Source organism: Copadichromis virginalis, linkage group LG8 (genome assembly GCF_057382275.1).
Source record: "Copadichromis virginalis isolate Kocher_CV1m ecotype Utaka linkage group LG8, C_Virginalis_male_GT1.1, whole genome shotgun sequence".
Taxonomy (NCBI): Eukaryota; Metazoa; Chordata; class Actinopteri; order Cichliformes; family Cichlidae; genus Copadichromis; species Copadichromis virginalis.
In genome coordinates this window covers 25,006,681-25,014,899 of record NC_140625.1, presented here as the reverse complement: position 1 = coordinate 25,014,899, position 8,219 = coordinate 25,006,681, and positions in this window count along the sequence as shown.

Here is an 8,219-nt window from a genome sequence, read left to right as displayed (position 1 = left end):
AAAACCTTACGATGTAACTACAGCCCAGCCCATGCAGCAGTATACTAATGCCTAACCTCGTATTGTGGATGGATTATCTCAGTCGTTCTTCTGGCTGAAGCTTGATTCGTTTACAGCATGCTGCCATGTGATTTCATTTGTCCCTAACCATCGGGAACCCTCATGTTAACATTTATTGAGTGGAAAAAGTTGATGTTCATCCTCCAGCTTCACTGTGCTAATGTGTTTATATTATATTAACCATAGCTGTGTAGCTAGCCACCATGTAGCACATCATTATACACCAGCTAGTCCAACTTCAGTAACCCTACAAACGTCACTGTTTAGTTTTCTGTTTTCATTTATGTTGGAAGTGATAGTAGAGCTGTATATTTTAATTTTTTCAGAAATCCCTCAGTCAGAACATGCTATATCATCGTTCGCTGGAAACTAGCGAGCTAACTCCCTGCTAACTTCGAACTACGTAAAACTTCATAAATTCTGTTGTCATGGATACCTGGATGTTAAACTTAATTGTAGAGCACCTGGTAGAGCAGCCAAACGGATCAATCTAGATGAAAGATGAAAGAATTTAGACGGTTTATAACTCTCAGTTAAGCCACAGTGTTTGTTTGACTTTGGGACCAGAAGCGGAGTTTGGACACGGAAACGGCTAATGACGTCAGACTTAAAGACTGGATAGCATTAATTGTATAGAATTTGAAAGTGTTATTTGTTATGTGAGATTTTCTCAGGTCCGAAACTAACCAACTTCTCTGTTGAGTCATTTATATACTTTTTTGTCAGCTAGGATAATAGACAATCAAAAATGTTTATTCACAGGTCAGGGCCGTTGATTCGGTAAAACTTGTTCACACTAGCATTAATTTCATAGATAAATGCCTAATCACACATAGTTTTACATGTATAGGTTGGCAGTTGCATACAGGATAAGGTATCTATCTCCTCAAATCTTGAGACAACTGAGGAGCTACTGTCTGTTCTGATGTCTGGCTTAGTCATCAGAGGATGAGTATGAAACCTGTATTGTAACTGAAGAATGCAGCTAAGCGGAGCTGTGTTGCGTGCAGTAGGATGATGAATGGAGTGACAGTCAGGAAAGTGGATGAGCAGTCTGACAGTAGATGTCTGGAGATGAGGCACTACCCACTAGACCCTTAAAATGCCTGATCATTTCAGATAAGTTACAGGACAACTGGGTGTTAGATAGTCGTGTATAAATTTAGTTTTACAGGTTAGGTTATAACCTATGTCTAAATACTCTGTCTCAATGCTTAAATGCAGTTTTTGTTGTATTCTCATGTGCAAATGCATCTAATAGGTTGTTTTGCTTATGTGTATGCTGATGTGCGCATTTGCGTGATCTAAAAGAGGAGGACTGCGCCTGATGTGCCTCATCTGGTCTCAGAGATCATTAGGCTCCTGTTCACTGGGTCCTGGGGGAAAAGGAAGCCATTAGGGTTCACAGGAACCATCATTCGCTCTCACTTCAGGTCCAACAAAAGCATTAGGGTGCATTTCAGGTTTGCATTTTACTCATGAAGGAAACTTGGATGAGCTTAAATTTCCTAGACTACAGGTAGTGGATTGTTATAATTTAGTGTAACCAGCTACAATGTACAGTTTTCATTGAGAATGTGTGGGGGGTTTTTTTTGTTGTTTAAACTGCATTATTTTCCAAATATTAGCCAAAATTATATTTTATTGATGGTCTTGTATAACCTTTAAAATTCAAACAGGATCTCAAACAGGATCTGTCTTCTATGGAAGATGCATTCATCTTGTAATTAAATTCAAATACTATCTCTCACTTACACTTACACACTCTTTCTCACACACACACATATACATACATACACACACACACACACACACACACACACACACACACACACAGAATATATGTATAAACAGATCCACGGTGCTTTCACAGCATACGCACGTGCTCTATTCAAGTCAAGTGACAGTTCAAAGGAGAGGTGAACAGGAGTTAATGGAGATTAATTACGTGACATCCCCTCCACGTCATCACTGACGCTTGCCAGATTCCATGCCACATCTCCATGTCTTCATCACTCTGAAGCATGGAAGGGTCTCTCCACTGTGGCAGATCTCCATACTCTTATGTGAAACTCCCATCCCTCCCTTCTTTCTGTGGCTGGATTGCATTATTTTCTCCTTAGAGCAAAATGGGATCTTTCAGTCTGTGCTACAGTCGGCTGGCCTGTATCAAAGGCGCTGCATGCTCTAAAACCCAATGGCAGTTTGATCATTCTTTTCCTTTCTTCCATTTCCATCGTAAAAGGGGGTATTTGTGCTGGGTGGCCAGGATGTAATGCAGTTGGACCATCTCTTGAGTTACGGTGCAGGTTTTAGCTGTGCCAGTGATATATAGCCTGAAGTTTCAGAGTAAGAAATGTCATGGCCGTGCAAAGGGTCCAAGGAGCCCTTTCTCCCAACTGACACAAGACAACGCGCACACACTACACTGTAACTGTAGTGTGTGCGTGTGTGTAAGCATAGTAAAAAAAAGACAATTTAATGCACCTTGCACTTAATATGAGCCATGATGTTTATGGATTACTTTTGATCTATCCCAGTGGAGATATTTCACTAATGTGCTATATAGGCATGAGTTCTAGCCGAGGAAAATGGTATTTGCAGACAATTCGTGGATTTGCTTCAACCTGTTTGAGTATCAAATTTGCCACACATGACCGTGCCAGAAAGCAGAACGTATTTTTTACTTTTGTTCTGGAAAATCGTTTTATTTTTACTGTTTTTTGATTGGAAACGTCATCCAATATCCAAAATGTACAGAGTCTGAGGAGCATTGCCACATACTTATTTTGACCAGTGTTCTATATGCTAACTGTAGACAGATTTGTATTTTTTTCTCGTCATTCTGCACAGGTTGAAATGTGATAGAAGCTCCCTGAGGTCCTAACTAACATCCTACAATACCGTGCATGTGTGTGTTATTCTATTAAAATGTGATAAAGTTTTTATTTTCCTGTCACAGGAGGGTAGAAATGATTAAAATTGAACTTTTTTTTTCCAGCTTTGCTCTCAAATTCCACCCCAAAAACTGCTTCTGCATTTTATTTCCCAGTCTGATTTTTAATGGCTGGGGAATATAAAGGATGGATATGGGCTTTGGGCTTTGGGGTGAATTCCAAACGGGAATGTGAACTTCTCTGTTTCTGTTTCCTGTGGCCTACTGTGCCAATAAGTATGAACAAACTTCTGTTTCTTTTTTAGAAAGTATCCCTTCCACAGTTGTGAATGTGTTTTCATTTTCAAGAGGTTTAACAGACTGAAAATCTTTCCACACAAATGCTCAGTTTCTTACATGACTGTGTACACATATTTCAGTATCACTGTTCAGGGTCAAATTATGAAGGGGTGACAGCCGAATGCTATTCAATGTTAGGAAAAAGAATATAGTTTGATGCCTTCAATGCCAAAGGGTGTCCATCTGTGGGTTAGTATCGTGCCTGTGCCTCACTGACTGTCATCTATTTCTTGAATGATAAATGAGTGTGGAGGTAAATGAGCTGTGAGGTATCAGCTTTGAAACAGACTTTTGCTCTGAATTGATGTGGTGTGACTCCTGAAACCAGTATGGGATTTTTTTTTTTGGATCATCTCCAACTTTTTATCTCTGGAATCCCTAACTAGTTATGTTTCATTTCAGAGCAACACTCTCAGAGAGACAACTCACCCACACACCCACACACATATAAGTAGTAGTGACCTTAAGGTAGCACCTCTGCTTAAAAGAGGTCATCCAATCAGTGGATATTAAGATATTACTGCAGACTGTTAGAAAATATGGCTTGAGTGATGAATGGATAGATTAGAGATGCTGTATATCACAAGTCTTTATGTATCTCACAAACTAGGCCAGATGGATAATAGAAAGAACTCAAGATTTGTGGTTTTCCCTGGCAGCAGGGAATAAAAGTTTAATTGACAATTCAATATTAAATATTCCACTGAATAACAGTTTAGTTGCTATGAAACAAAAAGGAAGAAGGCAACCTTCATCGCTTTTGGCCCATAAGAAGTTTGGTCACTGGTGATGTCATACTGACTGACAATCAGTCTACACTCAAATTGAAATGGTTTGTCGCGTCAGTGTGAGTTCAGACTGCTTTGGCAATGAAACAGACAAGCTCATTTTCTATTCTTTCCCTAAAAAGATTTAAAAGTTTAGCAATTTCTCCGGCTGGCCAGGAAAACTATATTTTTGTCTTGCTTGTGTCAAGACTGATTACATCTCATTGAATGGTACCTTTCATAGTTTCCCCAAGGAGAATTAAATCTGAACCTGTCATTTCAGCGATTCTGGTTAAATCTGTGTCAGAAGTATTCATATTTTTCCTTTGACGTGTATTTTCCCCATTTTTCTTTTCTGCATCACTACTCATATCGTTTTGGCCTATGTGATATAATCCAGCAGATGATTGGCTGTATGCAGTTGCAAGAAAAACCTTTGTGAACCCTTGGGGTTTAACACAACTGATAAAATGTGGTCTGATCTTCTTTTAAAACACAACGATAGACAGAAGTTATCCGAGTAAATTAATAATACATAAAAAGAGTTGAGCTTTTCATTTCGTTATCAAACACACTGGATAATAACAGATAGTGGGAGGAAAAAAATCTGTGAACTTATGGGTGAGGACTTTTCCACAAGTGGTTACTGATAAAGTCTGATCTTCTCAAGAAAGACTGCGTGAAATATCATAAATTACAACTTTCACATGACCTTAGAATAAGCATTATAGAAGTGCACGTAGCCTGCAAAAGCACTTCTGATAACCTAGTAGTACTTCATTAATCCACAACAAGCCAAAATGTCTACAACTGGAAGTTCCACACTTACCGTCTTAGATGAAGATCGGATGTTGCCGCTCTATGTTACTTCCTCTTAAAAACACAGCACAATGAGCACAAAATGCAATTCTAAAAGAGGTGAAAAAGGATAAAACGTCTGCACATATTTCTACGAGTTGCGCAAATCTTTACTTATTGTTTGTTCACTATATGAAAAGCACTGAGTAAGAAGACCTTTATTGGAAGAATACCACTAATAAAGAAAAGTTAGAGTACTGACCTTAAAACACTGGAGATGTTGTGGCGTGACAATATTGATGACAATATTTTAATACATTTATAGATTAAAAATTAACGAATTAATAAAAAATCCACATTATCATTGGGAAAGTCTCAGTAAGTCAAAGAAAAACATTTCATGGAGGTTTTACTTGTAAAGGAGGATCTATGAATTACAATCAAGAGTTTGATTACTCTTTACAGCCTGCACAGAAACTGATTATTCGTACTACTTTGTTCAGTAAAGACATGAAAAATACAAATGTTTTCATTTGTGCTGTAGTTATTGAATCTGTGCTGCATATCAATATGACTTGGATGAAGATCACATGATAGTTTATAAGCAGTGCCTTTAACAAGGCCTACCTCTTTTGTAATATTTCTGGGTGTCTGCTTGTTAGAAACCATCATTTGGCCTCATGCTCTGTTTCCTTGAAGCTTTTCTAACAGCGCTTCTGTGATTAATGACCACTCAGTGCTTAATAAAAGCATGTAAAAGCAAGGAAGTATGTCAACATGGCACAGCACACGCAAAGAGCAAGGACCGGGTGGTTGCATTCAAACTCAAAAACATGACACACTGCCCTGTCCAGGCCTGTGCATTTCACAAATGTTTGACTTGTAGTTACTCATTAGCCCATTTGAACTTGCTTTTGTCTGACTGTTTGTTGTCCTTGCAGTCTGTTAGGCCACTATTATCATCTCCAAAGCAAGACAAACATTTCTCTCGTTGCTATGTTCGGTTGGAGTAAACAAGTTTGCAGACACGAGCAGAGAACTGGTATTAGCCTTGTTTTTGACAAGGTATATTTGTCATACTTTGCTTTTATATTACTTTGGCACACTGAAATGTGCAGTGGAATAGAATTTAATTATGAAAATAACAAACTTGTCACCAGAGGTTCTTAGGTGGGGAGTTTTCTTATATATTGCTTTGAATTACAATCAATAAGGCCATTTATTTCCTATTACTTTTGTATGTTTTAAGGATTTTTTTATGTCCTTGTGTTTCTACTTTTGTGTACCTTGGTGTCTTAAAATAAAATGTGTGAATGTATGTGGCTGTCAAATATCATTGTTAATGATAAATGCTAAAATTTTAAGATTTCCTCTGGTTCTTTGCATTTTAATGAAACAGAGACTGGTTGGAATGGCCCAGTACATAACGAGAATGCACATTTGACTGTCAGTGATTATTATCAAAGACGTGTGTCTACCATGTGTCCACCGCAGTGTGTTTCTGGCTCTTCCTGGTAACATGTGGCAGACCATTAGCAGGGCACTCTGACTGAATAGAAAGCCATGAGAAGCATGCTGTGGACTGGATCATCTGCAGCTGCACTTAACCTATCACCAAGCCAGGAATGTCCAGTATAGCTGGTAAGCAGCATGAAAACAGCAGCTAAAGTCTGCCTCATCCTGGCTTTGGTGTGGGAAGGAACTGAGTGGCCAAGGGTGGGGAAGGGCTCTGATGTCACGCTCCTACTGATTGATAGTTGCAAAGCTGGCCCACATTGACGCCTTTTTTGAAAAGCAAGGGCATGGGAAGACCGTTTAGAATGTGGTAGTGTCCTATAAAAGCTCTGTGACGACATTTTTCATTTTTTGTAAATCTGATTTTTAAAATGCAACACCACAAGGTGACTTTGTTGATCCCTCTACTAACATCATAGCCATCACCTGGGCATGTTTGCTGTAATTTTTCATAGGTGGAGAAAGGCATAGGGAAAGACACTTGGGGTCTGTGTGATTTGTAGTGCAGCTGACTTATTATAGTGTAGGGACAGACAGATGCATACATATTTTAGATGAGGCCAGTATCAAAGATGAAGGGGTAGCTTGGTTATCAGGACAGATTGTGCGCTTTGGCGGAGGCACAGGATGTTGTTGGGTAGGGAATGGGGGGAGCATATGGACCGAATTCTGAGGGGTCTTGGCCCACCTTAACATGTTGGGCACGCAAAGATGGCCCCCTGAAGACATGTAGGCAATGCCAGGAATCTTAAGCCATGTAGTTGTGCCAAGAGCTTGCTATTGAAATCCTCCCCACTGCCTTGGCTATGACATAGCATCTCTTCCCCTCACATCTACTTTCCTCCAATCGTCTTTCTACCCTCTTCATTTAGTCTCTGTGCACTTCTTCAAAGTGGACCCCTCTGGTGATTAATCCATTTGAATAAGTATCTTTTTCCACAGGACAAGATGAGCTAAGTGGCCATAGGGGTACAAGATGTGAGTAGAAGACTGAACCAACTGGCTGTCACAGGCTGAAATAATGTATGGCACAGCCTAAAGTAGAAACGCTGGCAAGAAAAAAGCAAAAGATGCACATTTAAAAGAAAAGCATGTAGAGAGTCGTTTTAATATCTTTGATTTTATTGCTGTGGTTTGTGCTTGTTGACATCAGTGACCGAAGACTGTGCATATTTTTTTTCTTTTTAATCACAGGACATTTTTCTCATGATGGTCTAGACAAAAGCACCCATGATTGGTTGGCGTGCATTTGATCAAGCTTTATTAAATGATTTGTTTGTGTTTGCAGAATCTATGACCGATTTGCCCACTCAGCAGAACTGGAGTTCAGTGGGTCTGTCCAGGCGATGACTCATCTAATACTCATATCCCAGTAGCCACAGCAAACACATTTCGTAATGCATGTGGGAAATGACACAACAGTGTCTAACATATATCAAAGTCATAGGCCAAATTATTGTTCTTTTATGTAATGAAGGTTTTAACCTTAGAGACAAAATGCAGACCATTTGCATTTGCCATCCTTGCATGAATTCAAATTTACCGGTAATAGCATTAGCTGTGAGGAAAAAACTCCGCGAAACCCCATTGTAACTTAGACCACGTCCACAGTAATACGTTTTCGTTTGAAAATGCATCTTTTTCTCTCCGTTTTGGCCTTCCATCTACACTGAGACAGTGTTTTTGGTCAAGGATAATGGAGCTTTCTGAAAACGCTCTCCAAAGTGATACATTTGAAAACGCCATTTTCACGGTGCAGTGTAAATGGAGACTTTTTAAAATGATGAGGCATTTTAGTCATATGATGCAGTCATGTGACCAATTAAACTAAGATAGCGGAGGGC